Raw genomic sequence first — 18,348 nt, 5'->3', positions numbered from 1 at the left:
CTAATTATTGTCTTCATTTGTGAGCTTTAGAGGAGCTGAAAAAGTACACTTTGCCAGCTGTTGGTCTCCTGTTTCCCGCCTTTCCCGCTTCACATTTTCTCACTGGACTTACTGCATGAAGTAGCATATTCCCCAAAATGCCAAAGTATTCCTTTCAGTATTACTGTCACAATGTCTTTATTCATTCAGTAGAACTGTCAGGGCTTGGACTGAATGTAGGTAGGTAAGGAGGTTCACTCCTTTATATGTTTAATAATAGTAATAATAGCTTTATTTATACAGCACTAAGGGCTTACAAAGTGTTTGACAGACAACACAAAAGCAGGATACCCAAAGTTAAGTCCATCAGCAGCAGTCAAGACAAGACATTGTTATTTATAGAGCTCATTTTAAACAGCAGGCAAAGTACTTTCCAGTAGAGGAATACAACTGGCATTTTTAATTTACCTGATACTTTTAAATGTCAAGGTTAAGACATTGCATTAACATTAATTATGCAAATGAACCTACTATGTGTGCTCCTACCACTTAGACTGGCAGTGTCTCCTCTAACATTAATTCACTATTTTCAGAATCTCTTCTCACTTGATCACAAGCTTTCACACACTGAATCACAACACTTGAAGTGTCATAAATGATGGGTGTCAGTAGGAGACATGTCTCGTGCCGTCTTCCAACTGTTGTCAGATGGTTACTGATGAACTGTGACAAGAAAGAAAAGAATAGAAGAGCAGTGTGTCACCAGTTTAAGATCGTATTCCTAGTGGGGCTGTCATGATATTGGATTTTCAGTACGGGATTATCGTGGACAAAATAATTCATTATATTATTGCGATATCTATAGATGTTTTTTTTGTTTGTTTTTTTTAAAAATAAGCTTATCAGTAGAAATTATCTGTAACTTTATGTGTTTCGTCTGCTTTGGGGAAATTCAAAATATGAGTGTAGGGAGTTGGAATAACCATAACTGTGCTGCATGTATCAGTCATATAGTTACATGTGCTGCATTATTTGTGATATTATCATATGTGGATTATTTACAAGATATTATCATCAGTGCTGGTATATTACAATGTCTCAAATTCCTATAAATGAAACTGTTTTGGTTTTTTTCCCCTTTCAAATCTCCTTTTTCATAGCCTTTAAATGTACCACCTAGCAACTGCACAAGTACCACCTGGAACACCTTTATTTGGAAATCACAGCATCAGCACTAAAAGTAATGCATTACACCCATAATCCCCAAGAGAGCTGGTTTTCTATTTAATCCATACAATCATAATAGGAAACGTGTTGACTCAAGTGTGCTAAGACAGAAGATGATCCATACTGGGTTGAACCAGTCAGGAGAAATCGAGGTAGAAGTAGTAGACATAGCAGAGAGAAATGAAAGAGAAACGACTGTGTGCGTGGCTCTTGTGTTCCAGTGTGGCTTAAATTTCAGGCTGAGCCAAACTCTCTAACCATCTCTCTATACCCACAGTCTGACTGCTCCATCTGCCAGCAGCTCCCAAAGGACACACTCACACAAACACACACACAATCCTCTGTACTGCCTGCACACACAAGCCCCTACAGGCCTTAAAACTCATATACTAACACACACACGTGAGCTAAAGTGTTCAGAAGAAATAAGAGCTGAAGGGCAGGGTGGAGTCCATTCTGCTTTCTCAGCAAATCCTTTATTTTTGCACCTCAGCAGCAGCAGCGCAGGCATCGTAAGTTACCTTCAAGATATGGCATTTCATTCCCCGCTGCGAAAAAAAAGAACAGCTCGGCCGTGCGTATTTGCATGCTATGTGTATTTTAGTAGTGGTCAAACTGTGCGGGTTTCTCGTGGCCCGAGAGAGAGAGAGAGAGAGTGTTGTAATGAGTGAGCGGCTGTCTAAGAGCCAGTGGATGTGACTATAAACAGAGGAGCTGAAAAGGAAGGTTTATGACCAGTGGGCGCTGTGAAAAATCTGGAAAGGACAAACAATTTGGAGAAGAAATTGCTCCTCGCCTCCTCAGCGAGGTCACAGATCTGTAACATTGGAGAGCCACTGTGGTTCCTCCTCTCATTCCTTCCATTTGTCCGTCTCTTCTCCCCCCCCTTTCGATCCCTCTCTTCCCGTTGGCTCGGGGTGAGGAATGCTACCCAGTGGTGGCTGGGCATCAGGCCACGAGGAGACAGGCAATCACAGCAGCGGAGCAGGAGAAAGATGTGAAGAAGAGAAAGGCCCAAAAAGAGAGGCTGAGAAAGAAGGAAAAAAAAAAGTTACAATAGAAAAGCATGAACAAGAGAACATCATGGGGCTGATCAAATGATTTCACTTGTATATATATTATTACATACCACTGTAACAACTGCAGCACTTCTTACCCATTGCTGTCTCTGCGAGTCCAAAAAAAAAAAGTTGAGTGAACTGAAACATCAACACAGAGAGAAATTTCTCCACCAACAGTTTCCTCAATTTACAACCACAGTTTCGTCATCTTTGAATACATCACTGGTGGAGAGGAACTCGATGACCTCTTTAAAACTATGAAAATGCAACACTCATTTATTTTCCTTTGTCTTTGCAGGCTCAAATCCTCCACATTAAAGCTGCTACAGTCAATGTTTTATATAAAAAATAGACCAAATGACCATGTGTTAGGTTACAGCAGCCACAGAGTTATCACTCAACTTTGCATCTCATCTCAGTTTTGGCATCTTTTAGCAATGGGGTAGCTCAATGGTTAAGGCTCTGGGTTACTGATAATGAGTTGGGTATTCAAGCTCCAGTGCCACCAAGCTGCCAGTGTTGGGCCTCTGAGCAAGACCCTCATCTGTGGCTGACCCTGTGCACAGAGCCCTAACAAGCTGGGATATGCAAAGACTGTCCTTTGTTGTAACCTTTGCAGTGTAGCTGTATAGATTCTCAGTCATCCAGGTCATGATAATCCTAAAAGCTTCTGTAAAAAAAAATCTGTAGGATTTGTTTGGCTTGTTCAATGCACCATCCAAAGGCAGCTACTTATATTTTCATCATGCCCCCATGTATGATGACAGTAAAGCTATTCTAGTCTAGTCTAAAAACCAACAGGACTTACCCTGGGAAATGAAAATAAAGTTGAATCTGAAAATTTTGGATCTCTGCTCCATTTTGGTTCACTTTCAACACTGTCATTAGCATTAGCAAAAAGTTCTGATCCCCAGTCCCAAACAGCACACAAAGTTTGCAACTAGTTGGTGAACATCTTGGAGTATTGAGCAGCTAAGCAGGGGTGTCCTGGTCCTCGAGGGCCGCAATCCTGCATGTTTTAGATGTTTCCCTTTTCCAACACACCTGATTCAAATGATCAGCTCATCATCAAGCTCTGCAGAAGCCTGATAACGATCCTGATCATTTGAATCAGGTGTGCTGGAAAAGGGAAACATCTAAAACATGCAGGATTGTGGCCCTCGAGGACCAGGACTGGACACCCCTGAGCTGAAGAGTCAAATATTTCCCTGAAGAGTTGTTGTAAATAAGCAGCTAACATGTTATCCATATCAACTTTTACAAGCTAAAATGTGACGTTTTTATGCTCATATGTTTTGAACTTTTAGCAGTTTGTTAAACCTGCAGGCGAAATGTGAAAGTTACGCTACCATTACTTTTGTAATGTTGGTTTAGAAAAGTGCTCTATGATCAAAGTGGAGTTCATGTAGTGTAACAATGTCCTCATTATGAGTGCTGTTGTATTGCTAGATGATGTTTTTCAGTTTAACAAGAATGATATGTGCAGTCATAGATTTGTAGACCTCTAGAGTTATGCATATCTTGCCTTGCTTGAACAATTCTTCATTCATTTCATTTTACTTTTGTGACTGGTAACCTGTTTTGTTTAAATTCCGAAAAGAGTAATACTGTATTTTTCATCAGGTTGTCCACATTTACATGGCCTGGATACATCGACATGGTAAAAATGCACAGAGTGAAGTATATAAGATATGATTTTAGTAGTCCATCATAAGAACAATGTAGTTTCAACATGGCAGATCATTGTCAGTAAGATCCACCATTTACTACATGGCATAAGTACAGCCTTCTCTTTTCCTAAGTCCTTATGATTTCCTCTTCCTTGACCTCATGACGTTTTCCATCAAGGTAAAGGAGAGCTGCTCAGGAAAAGACAGAGGATGTCAGTTCTTTTTGTGACAACCTGTGTTTACAGCTTCTTACACTGTCTCGAGTGGCAATCAAAAGATTAGTGACACAGAAAAGATTATTATGTGGAAGGCCAATAAGTGCAGAATTCCTGACTTTTACACCATCCAGTGGCAGTATAAAACCCAACACTGTGGCAGACACTAGCCATTTACCAGCTCCAGTTCTTAGGAGCGTTAGTCTGGGCTCGTCAGGTCGACTCAGCCACTTGTACTAATTTGGCAGGAACAGTCTTTTCCACCTTCTTACAGTGAAAACATCAGTAATCAGTGCTTTAGTGGCTTCCCTGTAGAGTCCACATCACAATTAACTCCATCACAATTAACTCCTAGCAATAAAATTCAAACAGAATGTGACAAAATACAGCTGTCATCCTCACTCACAGGAAAATCCTACTATCAAGCCTGCTTCGTCCTCATCGCACTGAAATAGAAACCTCAATCAGCAGACTCTCCACACACATACACGGCTATTTTCACACTTACAAAATCACCACCGCAGTTACACACTGTTATTTAGATGCCACCGAGCCAAACATATTGAGAACTAATTACAGTGAGTCGAGCGAAATCGCACTGACGCCGCCACTCGGCACAGACTGGCTCAGATGAGTGTTGGTGAATGTGTCCAAACGCTCAGGGAGCATGTTGCTGGTTTGCGTGATTGGGGTTTTGTTCATACTTTGGATCAGAGGCGTGTTTTATGTGTGCGAGTGAATCCTGCGCATACAGGGTCAGTCATCCAGGTCAGTCGTCCACATGCAAAGAGCACACAGGTCACACATTGACATTCCTCGCAGCACAAAGACACACACATATGTACTCCCGTGCTCTGACCTCTCTCCTATCGGGGCCTCGGACATCTTTGACCGATGGATTAACTGAGTAAACACACAGTTTATATAAGCGTCTCTGTAATCACACCTTCAGATTCACAGGCTTTGACAAAGGATCCATGCTCTCGGCCACATATACACACACATGCAACACAGAAAACAGCGTGGCTCTGCCACATACCTTCAGCTCTGTAAATAGCCTCCCTTCCTCTGGATCTTTCCCTTCCTCTGCCTCTTTTGACAGCCTGTGTGAATCCATACATCATCCAGCCTCGGAGACCTGAAAGGTGACATGGGCGAGGTCACAGACTTGGACATGGCGGTCTGAAAGCCCACCCTGTGTGTGTGTTTGTGTGCTCTGGAGTAGGGTGTAGTGTGTGGAAGGTCTACGACAATGTATCACCAAACTGATAAGCCTTTTGAGGAACTTTATTTTTCGTGGGGAGTGATCTGTCAATCCGGGCAGTCCTACTCCCCACACATATCAGCTGCAGATCATCCCAGTACAGTAGCTCATTCATGTTTAGTTTTTGCTGCTGTACAGCTTTTTCCCGTCTTGAAGTGTTTCTTTAACTGTTTGATATACTTTCCCAAAATATGACAGCCTGATGATCAGACCGGCTTCACTCATCTAGCCTCACATTGTGACTGTGTTAGCTGATTTCTCTTCTGTTTTGTTTGAGTTTGCGAAAACTGATGAATGACAAGTGACCACCCTACTGATGTCATTTTCAGTAAAGAGTGAAGGGGTTGGAGCAGTTGATGTGACATTTTTACAATAGTTTAAGAAGCCAGTTTAGTTGAGAACATTAAGTCAACTTACAAAAACCTGCAACCCTCCTAAAAGGATGTTCCAAATAAGCTGCGTTACGTTTTGAAAGAAACCCATTTTCTGCTGAGGAGGTAAGAGTGTGATGTCATTGGAAGCTTTTTGTACTTTCAAAGAGTCACAAAGTCCATATTTGAAGGTTTGGAGGATCGCTGGTGGCACAAGTCCATCAGAGGACTTTCACCCACATGACTGGGGTTCACATCCTGGGTGGGATCTTTATTTTTAGATTTAAGTTTTATTTTCACTTGCTGTTTTGTTAGGTTTAGGCAACACCAGGGCGGCTTAGATGGTCAAGTGGTTTGTTAGTGTATGTGAGTTGTAAGCTCTTTGAGTGTCACTAAGGGGGAAAAAACACTGTATAAGGGCAGACAATTCACAAAACTATTTAGTTTGGTTCAAGAAAACAATCATGCTTTGGCTGAAATAGACTCTTTCACAACGTTACCCTGAAGCGTCACCTCCATTTTCTGGGTTACCATAGTGACAAGTCTCACCAAATCTAAAACATGACATTCTGGCTGAAAAGGAATGACATTTAAAAAAGAAACACAATAGAGACATGTTGATTAGACATCTACAGGTGATAGATCACAAACAAATTTAATCCATAAGATAGAATGTTTCCCTCAAAACATACTCCAGAATGCAGTTAGTTGTGTAGGAACATCATTTTGAGGAGACAGGGCTCCACATTTGCAGGTATTTTTTGCAGCTTTTTCCCACCAAAGACATAAAAAACATCAAAATTTTTACGCTCGCTTACAGAGCACCGATTGGTTGACTTTCTCTGTGTACCAAACCATCAGTGAGGACCAGAATTAGTACAAAGATGTGAAGTGCAATGAGTTATGATGGAAGCTCATCTTTGATCTCAGAGACATAAATAAATGTATTTTCATATTCATTCAGACTTCAGTTTATCTGGTTTAACAGAACAGTGGAGGTTCTCACACCCAAAAAAAAGAAATTTATGGGGTCTGCACTCTATGTGAGGCAAAATGTACGAGTGTAACGCTGTCTGCATGTTTTATATTTACTATAGTATGAAGAACAGATGTGTTATGGACTGAGAGTGAAAATGCAGCATAGTGAGAAATGTTCTTGCCTTTGACAGTGGGTAGATTTTTGGTTTGGGTTTAAAGTTGAGGCTTCAGATTTGGGTTCAGCACGAGGGTGAAGGTTTAGGGTTGCGTCAGGGTAAGATCAGGACGAGGCTGAAACTGTGTCGCCAATGGTACATCCTCATGAGATAGCGTGTGCGTGATGAAGAAGATAGGACAGGGAACAAAACGATCTTTTTAGAGTCTCTGTGCGTCCGTGCAGCTCAGACTCTGTGTATGCATGCGCCCGTCTTCGTGTGCTTTCCTGTTTTAGCCTCGCAGTGACATAAAGCGTGGTCTTACAATAGCCCATTGTCCCGTCTCCCCTCCACGCTTCCTGTCAGGTCAGAATTCACGGAAATAAGGACACAGTGCAAACAAACAGCGGCGGCTACAGCTCTCCACCCACTGTCGGGCCCTTCAGGAGGAACCGGGCCCCAACTCAGGGGGTGGGCGGTAGCGTTCCTGCCAGGAAGCTAATCAGCGTCGCATCCCAGTTTGACGAATGCAGGAGAGCCACATCTACAGTCCGCATGTGAACGTGGACTGATGGGGAGGAGAGCAGGAGGTGGTGGAGGGTGGAGAACACAAGGGTTGGGGTTTGAAAAACGAAACCAGGAATGATGGGGATTTCCAACAGAGGCCTTTATGGTTTGTAGTATATCAAATAGTGTGATTACTCTTACAGTGTGTTGGTTTTTCTTTGGTGGGAAAGTAGACTTCACACATTTTTAGGTTTGTGCGTATTGTCAAAGACGACCACTGTGTTTTTTAGCAGCCTGGGCTTAAAAGAAGTAAATGCTCTTGTTGGTTTCCTCGTAGATATTTCTGAAAATCCCCACATAAAGCGTTTTGAGCCTCGAACAAGCAGTGATGACATAAATGTGACCGTATAACGACCGACCCACACACAGATCATGTTTATGACGATGTGGTTGTTGTGAGCCAACTGAATGACTTCACTCTGACAAACAACATAAACTAGAAGAAGGCACGTGCCAGAATTTAAATAAACTTACCTTTAAAAAAAAAAAGAAGAAGAAAAATCAGACTTCTTGGTTGATGCTTTTGGACTTTACATTCACACATGTACTCTGGAGCAAGACACCAATTTGGCAACAGCTCCTGAATCACAGTTCATTAAGTCATTGTGGTATCTATTGACTCTATAGCTGTAAACTTAATGAATGCTGTAACATAGTTTATGGTATTTTTCTTTTTTTAGTCTGTGTTTTATGTCTGCTTGATGTTTTTTTTTTTTTTCAATTGCGAAGCACTTTTTTCTGCTCTTGAAGTTGCTGTTACCATAGAAATGCAAAATAACGTAATTCTCCTTCTATCCCAAAGCTAAATGAACAGAAAACCACTTCAATAGAAGCAGAATAGCCTACTACTCCCTGAACAGTGGGTACCACAAGCAGCCAGTTAGCTGAAGTTTAGTTTATAGATTGTAACATGTGAAAGAAGCAAACTTGTCTTCGTTCAACAGTGATGGGAAGTAACTAAGAACATCAAGCGATGTACTTCATCAACTTGTGTCTTTTCTTTTCCTGACATTTTGTACTACTTCACTACATCTCAGAGGGAATTATTCTACGTTTAACTTCATTACATTTATCTGACAGCTTTAGTTATTTTACAAATTTGCAAGAATTAAATAAATATGTTTTGTTACAAATTCAACTTCCCAACAGTTTATATAAGTACATCTGAAAGAGTTGATTAATCAATTCGTCAGCCAACTACACTATTTTGAGAATTGTTAAAAGCACTTGTGGCGGCATTTCTCACAATCTTCAGAATTTTTACAATCTAAATAATCAGTCAGTTTATTAAGGAAAAAATCAGAAGATTAATCCATCCATCCATTATCTATACACCTCTTAATCCTCACGAGGGTCACGGGGGAGCTGGAGTCTATCCTAGCTGACTCAGCATGAAGGCAGGGGACACCCTGGACAGGTCACCAGTCTATCACAGGGTTACACTTAGAGACAGACAACCAAGCACACTCACATTCACACCTATGGACAATTTACAATCACCAATTAACCTCAACATGTTTTTGGACTGTGGGAGGAAGCTGGAGAACCCAGAAAGAACCCACGCTGCACGGGGAGAACAACCTCCACGCACAAAGATCCCAGGCGTCCTAACTGGGACGCGAACCGGGGATCTTCTTGCTGGGACTCTCTAAGTCGGAATGCATTGTTTTATCCAAGTATTAATGAAGTATTTTAAAATTAAAAATCAAAGTGCCTCACATGCTCTTTGGACTGATGATTTATACGAAGGACTTCCATTAATATGAAGTGGGAGAGTGAGCATCTTTTTTATTTTTGCTGACTATTGTCATATATTCATATTGACATAGTGCAGCACTTCCTATAGTTCTTCATTGAAATTTCATGTTAGGGTTTGACAGAGGCAAAAGGGCCTCATTATTTCTTGGTCACTGCTTGTACTTAGGTGTTTGTACAGATTAAACAAAGCAGGTAACATGTTTCAGCTTTTGTGATCTTTAGACAGGTCCAGGCTCGATGTTTTTGCCATTTACAGCTTTACATTCACTTTATAGGCATGACAGCAGCATCAGTCTTTGGTTGTGCAAATAAGCGTCTCTATTTTGAACTACACCTGTTAGACTGCCTAACAAATCCACAATAGAATGGATTCCAACCCAGTTCACTCCAAATCACAGGTCATAATTATTGCAGGGCTGCTGTTCTGGGTTCAAGCACATGTTCATGTAGTACACGCCATTATCTCTGTCTTTTGTCAGACTTATGCAACTCATAACATTAAAACTAAGCTTCCCAGTTGTCACTTGGACCTGGTCATTGGTGCAATCATGTGCCAATGATGCCTGCACGTGTGGAGCCGAGCATAGCGCCTTCTGAAGACGAGTATCATCACTGGACTTCCTTTGATCTGTTTTGTTCATCAAAACTCGAGGACTCTGTTCATGAGTTTCTGTGTTTTTGTTGATGCTTCTTTTGTACATGCATATTTTTATTTGGGTAGAGACAACTAAGTGTTTAATTCTCAATGTTCTTTTCTTAATTTCCCATTCCCAAATTCAAACAAGCTAAAAATTTGTCATTTCAGGGTTGTTTTTTTTTTGGACTTGATGGTTATTCAGAACTTGAAAGGGTTTAACTGGCAAACACACAACATATACACACACCCACATGATCACTCATGTGCAAACACACACACATGCTGCCAAATCCACAGACAGACTGGAAAGTAAAGATCCGATCAGGAAACGGTCTCGAAGAAAACAAGACATTTGGGATTTTTTTTCCTCTAAAATAGTAAAACAGTCCCTCTTGAACACATAATTCAACCCGAATCCTGGAGGAGGAGAGAGAGAGAGAGCGAGCACCTGTGTCCACTGCAGACTCCCCAGACAGACGTTTGGTTCCAGACTCCTGAAAAACACAGTAGCTGCTGTTATTCTAGGAGTCAAATTAGCGGACGGGCCGCTAAAGGTTGGAGAGCCCTAATTTAAACCAGTCTGGCCACTGGGGAGTGGATCAGGCCACAGAAAAAGGATTTACTAACTGGTACTCGAGCCTTACTTCAATGTGACCCGCTGCAACAAAAAAAGAGGATATTACTTTGACTGAGAATTTGAATTTAATTAAGTTTGGTTTTGTTTGAAAGAGAGAATTTGTATTTTATAAAACAGTCTGTTGGCAGAGACGTTGTCTGCTTCAGTGTCCAAAACTCACACAAAGGACACCGGGCCACTTAAAAGCACAGTTGGACTCAGAGAAGTCACAGCGGCCTTTGTAGTGTCTGAGTATGCATTTCTTAAGGTACAGGGCGATTAGCCTGCTTAATCCATGTGTGTTTATGGATCAAGTAGCGGCAACATAATAAAATTTCCCCAAAACAAAACAATTCCTGTAAGCGGACTCATTAAAACAGTACATGACTCTATAATGTTGCCGCACAATTTGGGAGGCAGACCTTTTCCAAACCATTACTTATAATTTCAGAGGCCTGTTGTTCATTACCTGAAAAAGTCTCTGGTGTCAAATGAAAATATGTTACAGTTCATGGCTGGCTTGAAAATGACTTTGGTAATTGGTCGAACTTCTTGAGCTCATGCTGCTGGAAATGCTTTCAGCGGATCTGGCAGGCATTTGCACTGTGTGAAAGCAGTTTCCTGGAAAGACATCCCTTCATTCTGGTCTGCGAAATATTCGTCCTGTTTCGGCTCACTCCCTTCACACCTTCTTTCTTAACTCTCCCTCATTCCCTCCTCAATATGCTTTTCTGAATCTCGATTTCCTCGCCACGCTTTTCTCCCTATTCTCCATCCTGTTGTCAGATTTTTAGATATTATTATGGCAGAGGGAGCTTTAAATTTACAATTTACTGAGCCCTGCTCTGCTTAGTTACCGTTCTTGGACAGTACATGTGGTGTGCAATGATAACGCGAGCAGATTTATCTCTTAAAGTTCTATTTTTGAACAGAGGTAGAAAACAGCTGCTCATTTTTAACTCCTGACCATCAGTTTTTGCGACTGAAATGGCAGCTGTCACTGTCAGATTTTTGGCAACTTGAGCCAGTTAACACTTGAAAGAGATTCTTGGGTTTCTTTGAAGTGAGGTCGTATGAGGCTCTTATCATTCGTCAGTGTATTACTTGCAGTAGATGGTAGTTGGTACGTCCTCCATTTGGAGAAGCAATGTAGTGTTTCATCAAATTCTGTCTATTCTTATTATCTTAAAGGAATAGGTATGTGTTGGTCCAATACACGGTACCTCTACAACAGACTGGACGTTATGAAACAACCAAGTACACAATATGTTGAAAATGACAATCAACGGATGGAGAATGGAGTCATCGACCAGAAATCACAAGTCAGTAATGAGTCACACACATCTGCGACACAGAGTTAAATTGATTTTTGATGTTGTTGGAATATTGTCCCACTTCTCCTGAAGGGTTTGGCCGCATTGGCAGACATTTTCAGGGACAGGATCACATTGTCAGACATTTCCATACAGAGCACTGTGCCAGACCGTCCTTCACACATGCTGTCTGACACAATTTCTGAAACGACAAACGCTGTGGCAATTCAAGTGCCTGGCTACAATCCCAACTGGCATGCCAGCATCCAGCATGTAAACAGTCCGTTCTCATCTTTGTCTAATCATCTGTAGCATCGTGTCATTTGAATAAAGCTGCATTTGAAGGCGGCCTTTCATGGTCACTGGTTAAAAGAGTGTCTGTGTGCAGGTCACACTATCAGAGCATCGTCCTTTAGAGCCACTCTTGACCAGGGTGTAGTTTAAGTCAATGGTCAAGAATTTGTCACACGTGGTGACATTATTTTGATACCAAATCTGTCTGGAGTTGTGAGTATGTAAGACAAATAGTGCAGAAAAGTTGGACAGAGTCAGTAACATTACTAAACTGGTAGGAAGCCAGTGAACTAAATCTGATCATATTTGCAACAAACATATTGTTTAATCCATTCTTTAACCCTATTCAGGACTTTCATGTTGCCATATGTAGAAGGTCTTTCGGGGTCCATTGGACCCCAAGAAAGAATACGTGCAAAATATTTGTTGGTATTCATGTAGACTTCATACTATTTTAAATAAATTTTATGGTAAGTTGATGTAGTTTGGTTCCAAATGCATGACAAATGTCCCTCTTGTATATTAAAAAAAAAAAAAAATCTTCAAAAATAATACCTGTCACCTAAACCAAATGGCCTGGGGTCCAAAAGACCCCAAAAGTCCTGAATAGAGTTAAACTTTCCCTCATTTTTTATTCTAGAAGTACTAAAAAGGGACACAACCTCCTTTCTTATATATATGTGGTGGCTAGATTTCGATATGCACAAAACTTTAGCAAAAGTCCAAAGTTTTTGCAGCTTAGGGCCTTGTTATTATTGCTAAGTAGCATCTAGATGACCACTGTTCAGGGGCGGATTTTAGTGAAGCCTGCTGTCTGTGTATTTAATACATACCCGTGACAAATGGTTTTTGTAACTCTCCTTGTTCTCTGCAGAATGCTTTGATTCATTCCAGCAGATGCATCAAACTGTATCATTTGCACGCTCCAGCTGACAAAGATCATCTCTGCATCTTCTCCCTTCCAGACACCACTTGGAAGGCCCCACCGAGGAAAACAAGCCACAGACAAAGTGGCTGGGGCCAGACAAGCAACTCTGACACCCTCCAACACAAAGTAAATCACAGCGAGCGGTTAACAAGCGCGTCAGATGCTGTCGTTTGTCGTCACACACCTACTTATGAGGCAGGAGGCAGGTTTAGAGGGAGGATTCTGGAGTCAGACACAAACATATAAATAGTTTTTCACCGTCATTGCTGCCACTGGTAGCCACAGGGGAAATATTTAGCTACTAAAACAATGGAGTGGGTCAGGTCGGTCCACGAAGGGAAGCACTGCTGTCCCTCCTCCTGTCTTCTGGTCAGCTTGCGCTCCAACATCCACACCCCACCCCCAACCCACTCTCTGTTGTTTTCTCTCTGGTTAGATATAATTACCCCTTCATCATGTTCGGAACAGCAAAACAGTGATCTGTATCTCCATATAGGAATGGTGGCCTAGTCTAAACACAGCCTCTGTGTTGTGCATATTCATGTGTGTGTGCGTGTGTGTGTGTGTGTGTGTGTGTGTGTGTGCGTGTGCGCGAGGGTTGTACAGTAAAAAGAACCAGATCCCAGCATGTGATTCTGCAGGTTGCACGCAAAAATGTGCGTCTGTGTTTGTGAACTGTATCTGTAGCTTGTGTGTCAGTACACGTCACTGGCTGTGGGTCAGTGTGTGTGTGTTTGTCGCACACTCTCACTCTCTCGCACACACACACACACACACAAAAAAAGGTAAACACTGAGATAAGAAATAAGACAAGAACACAAATAAAAGGCATAATTGGTGGCACAAATGTTGGATTTAAAAATATCTTGTGAACTTTTCTAAGCAAACAAACACACAATGCACCACATTTTCGACACCCATGTGCACACACACACGCACGCACATATTTCATACATCCTTGTCATCAGAGAAACGTACACTTCAGGTCATTACCCTGAAAAAGCTTTTCCAAACAAGCCACAGATAAGCAAATGCCAAATTGGGAGTGTTTTTCCACAGAGTCACTGAAGTGTGTGTGTGTGTGTGTGCATGTGTGTGACTCTCAAATGGACTTGACACATGCTGCACAGAGCCATGAGAACTGTTGTTCCCATGTTAGTTTCTCTCCCCTTGTGCTAATTGAAGGTGAGTGATGAAAGCTCTTGACACAAAATAAATCACCAATTAACAAACACGAAGGGAATTTGAAAACTCTATATGGCCAAACTGGTCGGCACTGGAGGAACATAAGGTCAAATGTAAAGGTGGAAAGGCGTCAAAACTCACAAATCTGGGAATCACCAAGTTGCAACTGAGACATGTACAAGTCGTGAGAGAGTTGGAAGAAAAAAAGGGCAAGCTTAGACCAAGAAAAATGAAAAACAGAGGGAGAGATGGTGAAAAAGCACTAAATTTGTAATCTTGCCTCCCTTCAGGGACACAGTTCTGAACAGCATCCAAAAACTTGAGCTTTTTTGAACAAATAGCTGACATGCCTCAGAAGAGAGGTTGTTTATCTTGGGATGGAGTGAAGGGGAGAGGGAAGAGGGATGCAAAGAAAGCCTGGGAGAGAGGGGGGTGGCTAGAACACAGGGGTGGACAGGAGGATTTGAGATTGTGCAAAATCAAAAGGAGGCAGAAGAGAGATGAGATGCTTGGGAAAGCGGTCTATAAAAAACAATGACAGCTTTGGCGGATCTACGGGAATAATATTTTGTATCCCAAACTCGTAGCAACAAAGACTCGAGCGGCCTCCGAATCAGGAAAACCAGCAGCCCCCAGACGGAGAGTTAATGTAAGAATAAATCTGCTGGAGTGTGAAGTCAAACAGTGCTATGAGTCATAAAGTGGTTTAGAAAGATACAAGAGTCTGCAGGAGAAGAAGTGACAGATACAGAAAAGATCATGCTACAAAACCACTTCCACATGAATCTGCAGTTTCACAGAAAACCTGTTTTACTTGTAATGTCTTAAAAAAGGTTTGCAGACTGAAGTGCTGACTTAATTCAGATAACATATCAGCTGAGATAACAGCAGTCAAAAAGCACAAAAAAACACTTAAGGCTCTTTTCAAACATGATTTCATCAGAGCAGTGTGATATCAGCCCTGCTATAAGGCATTAGTCAATCATCTCCAGTTGCATTTGGAAGGTACCGTCTAAAAATAACCCATTACATAACCTTCAAAAGACATATTTCAACAAGAGAGTCATTACCAAAATATACATGACTGTAACAACAGGACGGTGGAAACAGGAAATATATTACAAAGGCAACATTAAGCTGTGGAGGCATTCAGATCTTCCACTTACTTGGCAGTGAGACCACAAAGTGGAAATTCTCTGTCTAAAGCAAGGGGCAACGTATGAGGCTAAAAAGTGAAGTCAATGTGAATTACGAAAAACTGCAGTTCCTCAGACGTTCACTTGAGGCTGGTTCCAAAAGGGAGTCAATCCCCACTGACTTCCATGTTCCTATACAACAGAATTAAACATGTTTTCAGCCTGGTACAAAAACAGTTTTGGTCTCTATACCTAATTTCCCCTTCGATGACAACATTTTGTGTGGTGAATTTTTACAAAACTCTTCCATTTGTATTATATTAAAGTTTAAAGTTATGCATAATTAAGGGTGTAGGGCATCTTTGTTCATTTTCAGATTATGCAGGTGTCAGGAGGAGTAAGGTATTGCCAAGATGGTGACGTCCACCAAGAGTTGCAAAACCCCTCTTGAGGAAACCCATGAGTAAGGCTTCATTCATTTTTAGCATTAGCATCAAAATGTAATATTATTATTATGTAATTCAAAAACATCAGTAATGTTTCTGCTGGTAAAGGCAGAGCTAATTGTGACTACTTTAGTTATTACTGGGTAGTTTAATTCAAAATAATACATCATAATTTATTAGCTGACTATATTTTCTACAAGTGATGTGAATCTGCACCGTAGAAGTTACTTTATGTTACTGCTATGCTTTCATGCCATTCCTGACGGCAGAGTTGCTCTTCATGTGTCTTTTTCTTTTGGTTCATACTCCTTATACAATTTTTATTTACTACTCCTGGTTTATTCTTGTATTGTTGTATTTTCTTCTGAGCAATATCTGGCACAAGAATGTCCTTTGAGATTAATAAAGTGCTACCATGTCTTATCTTAACGTATCCATGTAAAGTCATTGTAATAAATTCAATCACATCATCAAACCAAGACTACAACAAATATCTTTACGCAGATGATTCTGTCCTATTTTCTCCCCATGAAAAGCCCCAAACCAACTGTGTATTGGTACTCAATACTGGGAAGGCTATTTAAAAAAGAAGTGAAGTTGATGGCAAATATTACTAAAACAAGTTTATAACGAGTTTATACTGTACTTGTTGGAGTATGATCAGGTACATGCACTTTTGCTCCTCTGGTGAGTATTTAAAGCAGCAGAAAAGTAAACTGTAGCATCTAAACTTATTACAATAAATAATATATGACCCAGTACAAGGATGGGGCTCAGTGATGACAACAGGCTTTGGCTACATAGACAATACTTGTTCGTAGGATCAATTCATTGTGTGGGCATTTTAATTAGGTGTGCAAACTGGGCTAAAATGTTAACCTGTGTTTGCTTGTAGTTATTGTGCAGATTTTTTGGAAAGAAATGATGTAAACAAGTACAAACTGGGATTTTATGCAAGAAAACCAGCTTGTATGTTCTGACTTTACATTGGACAGCGACATTCAGTCAACAAATATCCAAAGTTATGATGAATGAATGTGCTGAAAGCTCCGTTGCTTGTTGGCTCAAGTGAATGAATCTGTGTTGAAGCTGGAGTGAAGGCAGAGCAGCAGTGCCAACACTTCATGCCCGGGGAGTGTGGGCAAAAGTGGCAGCAGGAGACAACACAGACCAAATACAGCCATGTAGCCAGACACACGCACACACACACACACACACACACACACACACACACACACACACATTGACACAATAATCCTCAGATGCCCTCTGGTACTGTATATACAGATTAGAAGTGTGTATTAAACAGTGTCTGTACTTAAAGGACGCTCAGCCCTTTGTCACCAAACACACCATAACTCAGCTGATGTACAAGTGATAAGCTTCATTAAACATTTAAATGCAGCAAACTGTACCCATTTAAAGGCAACAAGTACCCAAATGTTTCACTCAGTTTTCTCCTGTCAATTTGAAAATACTAAAAACACAAATCATTCCCCAAAGTTTCATCAAAGTGTGAGACACTACAGTACAAACTAGATACCATACAAAGTGCTGAAACAGAGAGATAAACCTCCTGACTGAACACGCTCAAGTGCAACCAAATGTCTTGAACTGCAGTATTACTCTACTTTAGTGACGGGAGCTACTCAGTAAGAAATCCACTGGGTTCAGTTTAAAACTGTTTGAAAAAATGTCTGGGTATTTGAGAAAGCAATAACTGCACATTAAACGACTTTTTGAAAAACTTGTGTAAACAGAGGACAACTGAGGCCTTTGTGAGATTGTGAGAAGGGTGTTTTTCTTAAACAGTGAACGATGGCAGCTTTCCAGACTGTGTGTGATTGTGTTATTTCCTTTTGCCTACTTGTGAGCACGTGTGCGTTTGTGTGTGTGTGTGTGTGTGTACCTGGGGGTTCGTGGGCAGCAGCGGAGTGTTGTAGCTCGCTCAGAAGTGGTATGCGGCTGTGGTGTCATCGATTGCGGTGAACGCTGGCAGACTTGCAGGCCACCTCGGAGCTTTAACGACAGACATGCCTGCCGTGGGCCTTTGAGGACGGGATGAGGATTGTGTTCCTGTTGATAAGGCTCTGTTTCCTGTTGGACGGGTCAGCGTGGAACCATTGTCATGTGCTTTTAATGGGGGGCTACACCTCTGACGGCTGTACTCTGCACGTTGGAGGAAGCTCTGCAGTGTGGGAGCAGTTAATTTAATTGAAGGTTAAAGCTGAACCTGCTGAGATGCTTATATAAACTCTTCCTACCTCGAAGTGGATCTGCAGTTGTTGAAATCAACTTATCCCTCAGATGGAAATACTGTTCTAAAAGAGACTGAAGAGCAAATTACAACTGTGTTATAAACAGCAGTTAGTAAGTCATTTGTCCAGTGACTCACTACGAGCCTCGACTCCTTTTTGAAGTTGAATCATTACAAATATAAGCACGCTGACGTCAGATTTTCAGGATTTTAGTTCAAACTGTTTTTAAAGTTACATGGCAACACCACCAACATGCAAAACTGACTGTAGTAGCTGCAGCCTCAAGAAAC

The 18,348-nt window shown here is 41.2% G+C and overlaps 1 long non-coding RNA gene across 1 annotated transcript; it reads right to left on the bottom strand.

The window, feature by feature from the left end:
* Nucleotides 1-1,116: 1,116 nt before the first annotated feature.
* On the bottom strand, nucleotides 1,117-17,859 carry LOC103368397 (uncharacterized). Its single transcript, XR_520772.1, has 4 exons — nucleotides 17,710-17,859; nucleotides 5,192-5,290; nucleotides 2,336-2,374; nucleotides 1,117-2,233 (listed from the first exon to the last, which is right to left on the bottom strand). It is a non-coding gene; the product is annotated as an uncharacterized LOC103368397 (long non-coding RNA).
* Between the last annotated feature and the right edge of the window lie 489 nt (nucleotides 17,860-18,348).

This window comes from Stegastes partitus, unplaced genomic scaffold (assembly GCF_000690725.1).
Source record: "Stegastes partitus isolate 25-593 unplaced genomic scaffold, Stegastes_partitus-1.0.2 Scaffold1151, whole genome shotgun sequence".
In the NCBI taxonomy this organism is placed as follows: Eukaryota; Metazoa; Chordata; class Actinopteri; family Pomacentridae; genus Stegastes; species Stegastes partitus.
Note: the sequence above shows the minus strand (reverse complement) of the source record. Positions and strands in the feature narration are given on the sequence as shown.